Raw genomic sequence first — 14,053 nt, forward strand, 5'->3', positions numbered from 1 at the left:
TTTTCTCTTGTCAGCACGTACTGCAGATATCAATGGATCTGCGTTACCACTTTTCGGTCTAGAGCCACCACCATTTGAGTGGTGACCCGTCAGATATTGCAGTGCTGATCTGATGTGGAGTTAGCCCAATGCCTCTTCATTGATGCATGAGGGCACTCCTATCACAATACCGATACTTAGCGTCCTTTCTAGACATATTTTCTTGGAACAGTATACTCTTTTCATTTATTGGTCTATGTTCAGGGAGAACGTACACTGGACCATTATTCTCCCAGTCCCTCTTATTGTTTAACGTCTCAGAACACTACATCTTTAACCCCGCAATAAAACAGATACCACATGGGTTCCAAGAATCCATGTTTTCCCATTCCAGCACTGTCTGATGACTAAACAAAGCAACTTGGAAGTGGTGGCTCACAAAAGCAGACTTACAGAAGGAAATACATTACAATCTTCTGTCGAGAACGTTAGTGTTCGTAGCTGTAAACTGTAATGATTGATAGAACTATATTTCAGAATATGATCATGGTACAAAATTCCGAACCAATAAAATATGTAAGGCAAGCGTTCATTCCAGTCGTAGATTTGGGGTAAATACGTTTTCAGCGTCCCTAAGTTACGTCACGTTTGCCCCGAGGTCCTGTCGAGCGAATTCTCATGTGCGCTACAATTTGCAGGAATACTTCCGGTAGGCAGCCATCTTAGGTGTACAACAGACCGACTAGAGCATTGCCCGAGCACTCATACGCGATGCTGGTGTTCGCACCCGCTTTGTAATGGGAACTGTTGGGATTTGTAGTCCCTGATTGCGTCCGTAACCGGACGCTGTCGTTGAGCCCGTGACGCATCCCTGCAGCGGCCTCTGACGACCATCTTGGAATTGGAGCGAATAGCACCGGACTCAGGAGTTCGGGCACCCTTCAGAGTGCGTGAAAAGGCGCGGCTCCCGCGAGGACGGCGTCGGAATAGACCCAACGCGGAGGTGGGTGATTCTTTAGCCGATTGAGGGACAATTAGTTGCGTCTTTGGAGACAGGTGGTGCGTCTCTACACCGTCCTTTGGTTGCAGGGTGTAAACAAGAGGTTGAAGCCTAATGCGGGCGCCTGCTTCTCTGCACTGATCTCTGACAGTGACTATATCGGCCTGTTACCCCTCCCCCTTTTATTCCTGCATCACAGCTCTAGCATTAAACGGTCATAAAGGAGGCGGATTCCACTTCTCCAGGATCTGAAGGGATGTGTACGAGTGTGATAAACGTATACAAAGACAGCTCTTTCAAGAGCGCCGGTAGATCCCATCTTCGGGACCTTATTACAACTTGGGGACTGTCACCGTTTGGAACCCAGTATCTCCCTGAAGTTATGGAAAGTATCATCCGCTAGTACAACTGCTATAGTTAAATCTTAGGAGGTGTCCCTGTTTTCTAAGGTTAGTCTCGATGTTCAGGACAATTGGGCTGATTTGTTGACGTTTTTTTACGTTTGTTTCAGCAAAATGTGCGGCCCCTTTTGTATAAACTATTGGTTCACCAACCTGTCAGAGAATCCCTTCTGTCCAATAAAATGTGAAATGGAGTTTGTGTCCATTATAGCTGTCCACTTTAGTTGTCATGTAAACACCATTCATCTGTTGAGCGTCTGTCAATCAAAAACGCTTCTGGTCCTTTACCCAAAGTTATAGTGCTGAAAATTCGCTGAATGCTTATTTGCAATAAATGTAATGCGATCCGACCTGTGTTTGTGCGGGCAATAAATCGGTCTTTAATATGTTTCATTAGACTTCTCGTACAAGCTCACACGGTTATCAATATTAAAGTTACTTTTTTAAATAGTTAAAATCATAATCAAACCTAAAATGTTAAATACTTGATATAAACATCAGATAATTTGTTAATTGCATTAAAGATAGAGCCACGACAAGGGCAGTTTTCCTTGATCCCGGATCTAGCAAATTATCAAATATTTTCCTGACAGTGTGTATTCCAGTTCCCTTAATGACCGTTTTATGGGTCTTTCGTGCAACTAACTACAGGAGGTTGTCAAAAAAGTAATAAACGGGCTATATCTTGCTGTGGTAAACATCCCTATTGCACTTTGCCCATCTGGTTTTACTGATGACCGAGATTAAATGTACGGACCCCCTTGACAAATGCATTTATTCTTGTGCCAATTTATATTTTTAAATTAACTACTAGGATTTTAGCAATATGTACTGAAAAGATATGTTTTTAAAAAAAAAAATTAAATCATTATTTGTGCTACGAATTGCTGGAACATTTTTATTGTTTTAAATGTTTGATTAATCTTATATGGTTTTAATTAACTGCAATAAGTCTTTATAAGGGAAAGATTTACTGCCGTAAACGATCCCGTAATAGCCAGGCGTTTTAGATGCTCCTGGTTGATATAAACTGGACCCCTTTTGATTATTTGCTAGCAGCGTAAGTTTACTTAATAGTACCTTGATAATGATGTATTCATACTTATCTTGTTCTACGATTGATGTTATTCTGTAGCATTTCGGTTATACATTCAGATGACAAACAACTGTTTTCAAAATTTGTTATGAGGTTACAAATCTTATTAGGGGATTTAAATCTTATTTTGTAACGGGCATAGCCTCAGTGTAAGTCGTATAACAACTATGCATTCACTGGATAGCAACCCTGGAATGTGCTGCCGTGCCTATCCCGCAACAATTTAAAAAAAATCGTATGCAACTTATATAAGTAAATCTGATTGTCCACACACTACAAATTGGGGCTACCTTAGCAGTGAATACTGTGAGCAGTGGTATCATAGATAATCCACAGTATTGACAATTAAAACGTAGTAGACCCAACATTGCTCTCTTTGCTTTAATTCTTTCCTGTTTATAGTGTTTATTGAAATTTAAACTTTTATTATACAATTCAAATATTCATACATTGAGTCGTATATATTTGTAGACCAGCTCTATACAGACTTCTCTCTGCTAATTGCATCACCTTTGTCTTATTAATTTTCTAAAGCATTCAGTCTATGTTGAAAACAAATGGGTGTTTTGATCTAAAATGACCAAATCGTGACTGTATAATGGTGCACTTAGCAGGACCACCCAACCGCGTGGGTTAGAGTTTGCCTGATTAAGTGAAGCTGGTAGATCATCAATAAATAATGAGAAAAACTTCTGCTAAGGAACAGTCTTGTTTTAAGCCTAATTCCCTTTTTTTAGGTATGTGTGTGATAGTGCAGTAGCGCAAACCTAACCAAAAGGCGGGTGAATGCTGTAGAGGGTCAAAGAGAAGCATAAAGTCATAGAGTGAAAGAAGAGGTAGTTGGATGTGGAGATGAAATCCAGAAAATAAGTGATGTAGCTGGAACAAGAAAGAAAAGTCCCAGCCACCTCTGTGAAGCTACCACAGCTGTAACCACATTTACAGCATCTCACTTCAGTCCATAACTTTGTAAATGGAGCATGTCTTTGTCCTGACGTAAAACGCATTTGACCATCAGGGCAAACCACTAGAGCTCTGAAGAAAATAAAGAAAGGAAGAGAAATACCTTTGTGAATTGTCGATGATTAATGCATTGTGATGTAGTACTTTAAAGAGGTGAGTCTTCTCCTTTTTTGTAAATAGGAGCAGCAATGGTGCTGTTCTGATAGAAACAAGGATATTTTTTCAGATCCTGGGTGCATAGATGGAAAAGGCATGCTGCCTTCTTCTTTTTTATTTTTATTTATTTTTTTACTCTTTTTAAGTCTGTAGTATGATGCCTTCCCGGCTGTCTGTGTCCCGCGAACCACAAGAGGTGGTGAGCTTGTCTGCAAACTGAGAGGAAAGATCGGTTAAGATAACTTTGTAAATGATGGAGTGGTTTTGAAAATGGTGTGCCAACAAGAGGAGCCAGTGGATGTCCATCAGGATGGGGAGCATGGTATTACTACCATCCAGTGAGAGAGTGCGAGGCCTTGAACAACAGTTCTGACATCTCTCTCTCTGGAACAAACTGATTCACTTTCTTTTGAAGAGAGAGCTGGTACCAGGCCATCTTTGTTTTTTGGCAGCCTGTTCCTCGAGGATGAGGTCGGTGTTCATTTCATTTATTTACTTTGTTTTTCTATAGTGCTACTTCACAAAGTGTTATAAGAACACTTTACAGTGTAACAATATTTACATATTACTGGAACATAATACGTGTACAAGTAGCATAGATTTTATCGTTACAATAACCGTTAAAACCTGAGGGAACGGGGTGGTGGGAAGTTAGTGAGTACTTGCGATGAGAGATACATTTAAGGTGAGGATAGATGAAAGCTGATAAAAGGAGGAGAAAGTAGTGGGAAGTGGATAGATCTGTTAAGTGTTTGACAGGAAGTGTTTTTTGAATAGAAGTCTCTTACATTGCTTCTTGACAGCAAAGGCATCTGGTGCCATTCTTAATTTGTTGCATAAGGAGTCCCAACATCTGGGATCAGCACCAGAGAAAGATAGTCTTTGAGCCAAAAATGATTTGAATTTGAGGTTCTAGCAGGAGGTAGGTTTTGTTGCTGGATTGTCTGATTCCACCAGATATTTTCAGTAAATCGAGAGGTAGCTTGGCTGTCCCATCTGAAGTGCTTTAAAGGTCATACAACCAATTTTGAATCTGATCCAGGCCTTTAATGGAAGCCAGCATAGATTTTTCAGTTTGGATGACATGGTCAAAATGTTTATTGTTTGAGATTAGGCAAGCTGCGGAATTGCGAGTTGTTTTCAGTAGGCATGGACCAGAGCATAAGAAGGTCTTGCCGTAATTTCTGGAGCTCACTAATGCTTGGACCATCATTCTGAGTTGTTCATTGGAGATGAGATGATTTATTCTTTTCAGTTATCGTAGGTGTATGCTTCTTGTTTTGGCTAGTTTCCTCACATGGTGATCGTGGGAGAGTATGGTGTCATTGAAAAATCCCAGGGATTTGACCAGAGAAGCAAGTGAGGGCAGGCATTCATAGTTCGTCAGTAAAGAGATTACAGAAGGATCGATCTGTTGGTTGTTTTGCATGACCAGATCAAGATCTTAGTTTTTTGGGGGTTCAATTTCAAGGAGTTCGCAGATGCCTTACTGAATACTATATCTAGTCCCTCTTTGAGTACGGTGAGTTCTTTGTGAAATGAGATTTTTAAGTAACTTTGGGTATCGTCAGCATATTGTTGAAGTTTGATGTTTTTTTTTTCCAGTAGTAGGTTAATCGGTTTGACATACAATTTAAACAGAATGGAGGAGAGAGTAGATCCTTGGGGAATGCCTCCTGTTTTCTTTTCCACTCGGAAGTGTGGGAAACTACTTAGCTAGATTAGAGCGATCCTTGAGGGATGGGTTGAACCATTTTAGAACTATATAGTTTATGCCCATTCTGAGTTTGAGCAGTTTTATGGTCTGGCTTGTCAGCGCAGCGGTCACCAGACAATTATGTGAGAATCATGAGGAGAGGGCCTTTGGCTCTGCCCACATGTTGGGAGCCTGAATACATGTTTCAGTAGTTCTGTGCTTTCCCCAAACAGTGCCTGCTGTCCACATAACTGTGATCATTTTGTTTATTTATCCTGCTGGCTGAGCTTAACATTTCAGTGGCACAACATTATATTGTAATGCTGTAAAAGTGTCTTATATAAGTAGATAATTTATGCAAGTTTTCTGTGGTAGCAGCAGTGATGGAAGGAAGGCAGCCATTGATTTTTAGGTCTTGCTTGACAGCACAACTGTCACCTGACCTTTTAATCTACTAGTATTCTACAGTTCTTTGCTTCCGCACAAATGGATGTACATTCCCATGCTATCTACTTATACCATAGGGTCCGAACCTTAGCCCACCCCAGGGTCCGGTTGTTAACCCTCCCAACGTCACCTATCTTTTGAGGATGCTTTGGACTTGCCACCACCGTCTAAGCAGCAAAAGAAAACTGACAAGAACACTAGCCCTATGCCAGTTCCTCCTTCCCCTCTCCCCAGCGATCACCTTTTCTGGCTGCCTTTCAGGTGACACCCATCCTTACACTCCTTACACATCTCAGAGGTCTTCTCACTCTGACACAGAGGTCAGAGAGGAGAGGACAGGTTCAACATTCCAGGCTGATCCCTGCAACACTATGATGGTGACCCACAGACCTTGACCAGTACCATGCCTTCCCTCCCTTCCTGAAGACTCTACCTTCTACCATGAACTAATTTTTAGGTTTGTTTCCTTCCACAAGGTTGATCTCTACACTGAGCCTTGGTGAGGAGGACTTCCTTTTTGAGACCCTCTCCTTCACACTGCGCTGCTGTTTTGCTTTCACTAATGACTGAGCAGACAAAAATCTCTGGAATGCCCTTCCAGGTTCCTAAAAAAATGAAGGAGATCAGTAGGTCGAAGGCACACATTTAAAAGTATATCAAAATGATTCTCAACTGCAATGTACCCAGCAAATATATGTGATTATATTATAGCATAATTGCAAAGCAAAGGATAAAGTAAAAATTATTCACTGTAGGGCCTGCTAAGCTCTTCATCTTTCTCATGCCAGCAAGATGACGACCCCTTTCAACTGCGAGAAAGAGATCCTCACCCTCACAGGAAAATGTCAGGCATTTGACGTCCAATCCTGATGAGGTCTCGGAAATTCCCTCTCTACTGAGCAGGGCCACCTCATTTATAGCTTAAACAATCATGGAAAGAGCCTTCTGAAAGGCCTTCCCGTCTCAGATGGAAATATTCAAACATGCTGGCTACTGTAGGTCAGAGTTCGAAGAAAAACGTTGCAAATTGTCCAACCTTTCAAGGCACCCCTTCCAAGGCTACACCTTTCGCTGCACTGACGAAAACAAAAAATATGTGCTCTCTTATCAAGAACTGTTCTTGTTCGGTGAGAGAAATATGAATAAACAAGCTTAGTTTACCATGTGGAAAAACACAGCTCCACTGCAATGTCTCAACTGCAATGTTTAACGCCACTATAAAGCCAATAGGCAGCTAAACTGAATACAAAATGTAATCTGCAACTGGTGAACACTGAACAACTAACATGCACAGTGGTGAACACAAAGTCAGTGGTCAAACCTACCTATTTTCAGTACAGCTGCTCAGTATTTTCCCTTGCTCAAAGGCATGCTACGTCTTCAAATCTCCGGCTTCAAGCATGAGGTCTAGAAAACCTTTTTCAACCTGCCATTTTTAGTCCGCATCTGTTCTGACCGCAGGTTGACCAGAAATTGGGAAAAATAAAGAAAGATACTGAGATGGCAAAAGCGATGGGTACCTTGCAGACAGCTATTCCTTGTGGCTGTTCTCGACATATGCCTTACCATGGAGGCTCAAAGGCAACGTATACCGAGGCCTCCACCTCCTGCCAACACCAACAGTCCTCTCCCAGAGGCTACGTAAGAGGGTCTTTTAGGGGAACTACTCAAAAGGCAGGGGTAAGGGTGGCTCCCCCGAAGGAGCTGCCTCCAACACTAACAACACCTATGGGTATGGGGAGTGGTGGGTGGGAGGGTGGGGGATTGTTGCCTACAAAGGTTTTTTGCTGCTTGACGGAACATCACTTCCCACCAGTGGATGATGGATACTATTCAACATGGTTCTTGTCTGTAGCTTACCTCCACGCTGCCCACCATTCCACCTTGCAAACACTATCACGCCCTCCACAGAACATCAGAAGCTACTCTGGGAAGTGATCCAAGTGCTTCTTCTCAAAGGAGCCATAGAACCCATACCCCACTATCAGCAAGGCACAGGAGTATACTCTCTGTACTTTTTGGTTTTAAAAAATAACCGTTCCCTTCAACCTATTCGGGAACTTCAGCCCCCTAAACAAATACATTATTTAGAGTACTTCCGCATGGTTACTCTTCAGGATGTTATCCCGCTGCTACCACATGACAACTTTTATATCTGCTTGACCTGAAGGATGCTTATTTCCACATACAAATCCATCCAGCACATCACCTGTATCTCACGTTTGTAGTCAGCTGAAAGCATTGCCGTTTGAAAGTGCTCCCCTTTGGAGTCCTCACTGCACCCAAGGTGTTCACCAAGTGCTTTCCAGTTGTGGCTGCTCATCTGCATGAACAAGGCATCCATGTCTTTCCTTGTCTGGGTCAACAAGAGTGCCACCAGTCAAAACTGCTGCAAACCCGCTCTGCTCACAATAAATCTCCTTCACTAACTAGGGTTTATCATCCATTCTACAAAATCCCACCTCCAACCCCCTCTGATTCAGCCCTATCTGGGGGCAATCCTCAACTCAGAAGTTGACATGTCTTATCTAAGTGTTGGAAGGATACAGTTCTTCCAGGCTCTAATACCTCTCTTATACGGTCAGGACAGTCATGCACCTTCTCCGTGCCATAGTGCCCCATGCCAGGTTACATTTGTCTGTTGCAGGAGTGGCTGGCGCATCAGTGGTCCGAGGCGGAGGTTAATTGAGATGATGTAGTGTTTATCGCTGCTGCACTTGTTGTTCTCTGCAGTGGTGCAACACCACCAACCTGTTACAGGGGCAGCCTTTTCTTGACCTAGTTCCACAGAGGACCATTACAAGGGACACTTCCGTTATGGGATGGGGTGGCTACTTACAGGATCTGACTGTCCAAGGCCAGTGGGAACCCATCCACTATGGTCTCCTCATCCACCAACTGACTACTACAAGCTGTTCTCCTTGTGTTGAATGTTTTCCTTCCCCACTTGATTATCACAGTAGTCCCCATAAAGATGGTCAACATAACAGCGATATATTATCGTCAAAAGAAAGGGGGTCACCATATCTTCCCAGATCTCTAACCTAGAGTATTTGGCTGTGGGCTCTCCGACGCAAGATCCATTTGTTATTAGAGTACCTTCCGGGAGTGGACAACACCTTTGCCGACCTACTCAATAGGATGCAGCAACAAATCCATGAGTGGGATCTCCACCCCCACTTCCTCCTCTAGTAATTCCAGCACTGGGGACTTCCGGAAATAGATCTCCTCTTTATAGCAGAAAATACAAGATGCCCAAGCTTTGCCTCTAGTTTCCTACAGCCAAGGGGCAATGCACTGTGGATGAGTTGGTCAGGGGTATTTGCCTACACTTTCCTCCTCTCCTACTTCTTCCATTTGTGGTTTGTGTCTCTCACCCTGGTAGCTCCCACATATGCATGCCAACCATGGTTCACCACCTTCCTCGAATTCTCAGTTGTGCGGCACAAAAGGCTCCCCAACAGGCTTAACTTGTTCATGTAGAACCATGGTGTGGGGGAATCAGACACCAGATCTCTCAATCGTGCGACCTGCCTCCTGTCGTCCTACAATTTGGGTCACTTAATCTTCCACCCCAGTACATGACCATCCTAAAAGAAGCACGCAGGCCAGATATTCGTGGCTGTTATGCTGCCAAGTGGGAGAGATTTGTCTGCTATTTTTATTCAAAGCCCATTGATCTTTTAGCAGCCAAAGTACAAGATATTGGGGGTTATTACAACTTTGGAGGAGGTGTTAATCCGTCCCAAAAGTGACGGATATACCACCAGCCGTATTACGAGTTCCATAGGATATAATGGACTCGTAATACGGCTGGTGGTATATCCGTCACTTTACTGTCACTTTTGGGACGGATTAACACCTCCTCCAAAGTTGTAATAACCCCCTTTGTCTGTTATCTACTTCACTTGCATACTTGTGGTTTAGCTTTCACATCCATACGAGTATACCTAGCAGCTGTAGCCGCCGACCTTTAGAACAGGCCACACATTTCCCTTCTTCAGAACTCCAGCCATTAAAGCTTTTATGGAGTGTCTCAAAAGAGTCATTCCTTCTTGGATCCTACCAGCCGCAACATGGAGCCTCAGCATTGAACTTCCAAAACGTATGGGTCCTCTATTCAAACCTCTCCATTCCGTCCCCTTCTATTTCTCTGTTGGGAGGTAGCATTTCTGGTTGCCATCACTTCTCTTAGGTTTGTCAGTGAGCTTCAGGCACTAACCTCGGAAGAACCTTTCTTCCTGATACAGAGATGGAGTTGTTCTCCACACAAACCCCATATTTCTCCCAAAGGTGGCCTTGCTGTTCCACCTTAATCAAACCATTGAACTTCTTTTATTTTTCATTTTCAATTTATGTGGGAAGAAAACTCCAGTAGGAATTTAAAACGTTAATAGCTCTAACTCGAGCAAATGCGAGACCCATTGTGTTGCAAATGCTTGTTTCAATCTACTGAAATTTTACAGGCTAAGCACACTTTTCTGGGAGGAACGCTTTACAGTCTATGCACAGCTGTGTATCTGCAACCACACGTCTCTAACGGGAAATGTTACTTACCCAGTAAGCATCTGTTCTTGGCATGGAGTGCTGTACATTCACATGCTCCTACGCTCCTCCCTGGACAACTGTGGCTTTTGCAGTCATCTTTCTATCACTTTTTCCTCTCTTTTTTGCATGAACCTTTCTTTGTACTTTGCTTCACATAATTAATATTAAAACGAATAAAGAGAAACACTGGGTGAATAAAAAGCCAGAAGGAGAACCTGTTTCTTTAATTTATGTGAAGAACAGTGAAACATGCCTGTGGACCATGACAAGGAAGATGAAAGAATGGCAAGCTATTGAAGACAGAACGGCAACAAAATAATTCATTAAGGCCCAACCTGAGAGGCTGCAGGGGGAAGAACAAGTAATAGTGCATAGAAGCAAACAGAGAAGTCAAAAGAATGAAGAGCAGGCAAGCAGGTGTACTTTGATACCCTTGCCAGGCAATCAGAGAAGGCTGCCAGTAGAGGACAGGGTAGGATCTTCATGATCACCAAGATAGTTAGTGGTAAATCTTATGCAACATACAAAGCCCCTATAATAAACAAGCAAGGCAAACTACTCGTAACAGAGAAAGAGTGGGAAGCAGACTGAGCTGGGCACTTCAAAGATGTCTTGAACAAACCAGTAGCAACAAGCAAAGCAGCCACCCAAGGAGCAGAGACAGACTTGTATGTGAACACCGCCTCACCACATAGAGAATAAATAATAACTGCCATCTGATCACTCAAGAAATGTACAGCAATGTTCAAGGCAGACCCTGAAATATCATCCACGATCCTCCAACCAGTTTACATCAGTTTGGGAGGGAAAGAAAGTACCAGATGACTGAAACAAAGAAATCATCGTCAAGATTCCAAAGAATGGGTGGAATCACTCTTCAGTCAATCCTGAGTAAAATCCTAGAGAAAATCATTATAAAGCCCTTTTCAAATGATGTGAACATGCAGTTAAGAAAAGAACAGACTGAGTTTTGCAGGTGCAGATGTGTGGTGATAAGATTCTTCTCTATGCAAAACATAATTGAGCAGTGCACAGAGGGGCAGAGACAACTATACATACGCTTCATCTGTTTTGGGAAAGCCTTTGACAGTATCCACCATCACAGCCTCTGGCATATATTGAGAGCCTATGCATAATGCAGCAGATAGTTCTCCTCATCACAAGCTTCTATGATAATTTTATCTGCAAGGTTGGAGATAGTGAGTATAGGTTCAAAGTCGAGACCATGGTGAGACAGGGATCTGGCAAGTCAGCGATGCTCTTCAAATTAGGCATCATCTGGGTGATAAGAAGCACACCAAAAGACCAAGCCAGAGGCATCAGATGGATCTTGTGCTCTATACTGGGGGAGACTGATTGTAGAGATCACCTCTCACACACAGACCAGCATATGCAGGAACATATGTTGTGTCTCAACATCTATGCACAGCAAGTGAGCCTGAAGATCAACACAAAATATCAGACGTTATGCCACTCCAATCCAAACCTTTCACCAGTCAATGTAGATGGAGATGACCTGGCCATGGTGAAGAGTTCACCTACCTAGGCAGTGCTATCAGTCACGAGGAAGGGGGCAGGCAGTGACTTCGAGAGCAGACGGCACAAGGCCAGACCAAATTGTCAGCCTTCCACACCAGTAAGATGAGTAAGCATGTTCCGCCTGCAGACTATTTCCAACTAGGAACTGCTCCCAGATGCAAGCTAGAGTGCATGGATAAAATCATGAGAAAAAAATGGAGATGGATAGGACACTCCACCAGAAAAGGACAAGACTCCATCACAAGAACAGCTTTGCACTGGACCCAACAAGGCAAACGGAAGAGAGGCAGGCCAAAGAATGCCTGAATGGGCACTACAGAAATAAAGACCCCTGAACCACAGCTGGAGCACCGTACAGAAACTTGAAAAGACCGACCAAAGTGGAGGTCCTTCGTTGTTTACCTTATTGCTATTTGGCATAATGGGCAGTAGGTAAGTGTGTACATAAATAGAGAAAGCGCTCTGGTTCTCATTTCTCCCTCAAACTCCTGCCTTAAGGTGTAGTTATAGAGTTCATGGTTGCACGTTCTTTGATGAAGAGCTTTTGCGGTGGGGACACAATAAGCAAATGTTCAAGTCATACTTTGTTCTCTTACATAAGGTGAGGCTACTTCAGTCAATCAATGAGGATTTATAAAGCACGGCTAATCACCCAATAGGGTATCCAGGCACTTCCAGGTCCCGGATGCTTATTAGAACAGCCAGGTCTTGAGGGCCATCCGGAAGTTAGGAAGTGGGTGATGGTCCGGACGTGTGTTGGGAGGCTGTTCCAGGTTTTTGCTGCAGTGTGAGAGAAGGCACAGCTCTGCTTCATTAGATACGGGGAGTATTGACAAGTGAAAGAGAGACAGAGCGTAGCCTTCTCTGTTGGTGAAAGTTCAATCAGTGGTTAATGTATGCGGGTCCTTGGTTGCGTAGAGCCTTGTGTGTGTGTGTGTGTGTAGGTCAGCAGCTTGAACTGGCATCTGTTCTGTACAGGGAGCCAGTGAGGTGGTCTGAGGTGGGGCATGATGTGGGTTTGTCGGGGAAGGCCGAGGATGAATCTGGTTGTGGCGTTCTGTCTGGTCTGCATTCTCTGTAGGAGGTGTGCAACAATTCCTACATAGAGGGTGTTGCTGTAGTTCAGTCGTCTGGTGATGAGGGCCTGTGTCACTGTGTGTCTCGTGTGTAGGGGTAGCCACTCAAAGATCTTACGTAGCATGCACAAAGTGAGTAAGCAGGCGGACAGTATACATTTCACAATATATATTTGGCAATTCATTTCTCTAAACCACTCTTCTCCACTTTGCTCTTCTTGATCCTTCTCACATGTAAATACTTCCAACATGAAGATAATCAATGTAATTCTGTTTCCACATTTCTCCTCCTGCATACCTCTCCTTGCTTCCACTACGTATACATCATCTTTTCCAAATCTGTGTTTTTTTTTTTTTTTTTCTTAATTTCTTTTTTTAAAATGGAAAGTATGTGGCCTGTTAAGAGCTATAATGCTGGTTTGAGCATAGCTTTACGAAAATAATGTCATGTGGCCACAAATCCTCAATTTTCACCGAAAAAATGCTATTATCTTTGCTTCTAGTCTCTAGTTAATACCCTTTGCCCTACCTGGTATTGTCCAGAGAAATGTTGAATTATCTTCATGGAATGACTGAGTAACGGTCATGCCTTTTGTGTTTATTTTAGCCCTTGCTTTACTTTTTTCCCTTTCCAATTTACTCATCCCACTTTCATTGCACAGAAACAGGCTGATAGGAGTTTGTCTAGTGGACTCTGTATTTCTCCAAGGGACAAGAACACAAGAATTCCTTAACATATAAGTGACATGTGGCCACAGGCAAAAGTCTTCAGGGCCCTCGCACTCTCCTGTAGTTTTCTGGCAGGTTTCTACAGTATATGTCATTACCTAATGCCAAGAGACTGGTCTTAAATGGCTCCCAATTCCAAAAAGCACTTTGTTTTACTTTTTTTATTTTAATAATATCGGGAGCAGTAGGTGGATGACTGTGTGACCGCAAAGGTCGACATGGTGACATGGGTGCAGTTTTTTAATTTATTGGGGTCACCATCGGAAGTTTCCCATGTCATAGTAATAAGTCATTGCCGCCTTCTGATGCACATTGAAACTTCACTTCCTCTCCAAGCTTTAAAATATGCCATTGGCCCTGGAATGTAGTAGGTTGTGAATGTACAACATCAGGCCATTCACTGAACTGGAGCCAAGGTGACAT

The 14,053-nt window shown here is 43.1% G+C and overlaps 1 protein-coding gene across 8 annotated transcripts in view; it reads left to right on the forward strand.

Annotated features, from left to right (window-relative positions):
- The first annotated feature begins 729 nt into the window (after positions 1–729).
- The window catches only part of LOC138250560 (uncharacterized), a 454,823-nt gene continuing 441,499 nt past the window's right edge, over positions 730–14,053 (forward strand). For 3 of the 8 annotated variants that reach the window (XR_011194983.1, XR_011194984.1, XM_069205561.1), the window contains exon 1: positions 730–982. The gene's annotated coding sequence lies outside the window, so the exon portion shown is untranslated. The other 5 variants (XR_011194981.1, XR_011194982.1, XM_069205560.1 and 2 more) reach the window with 3 other exon arrangements.

This window comes from Pleurodeles waltl, chromosome 8, assembly GCF_031143425.1.
Source record: "Pleurodeles waltl isolate 20211129_DDA chromosome 8, aPleWal1.hap1.20221129, whole genome shotgun sequence".
Taxonomy (NCBI): Eukaryota; Metazoa; Chordata; class Amphibia; order Caudata; family Salamandridae; genus Pleurodeles; species Pleurodeles waltl.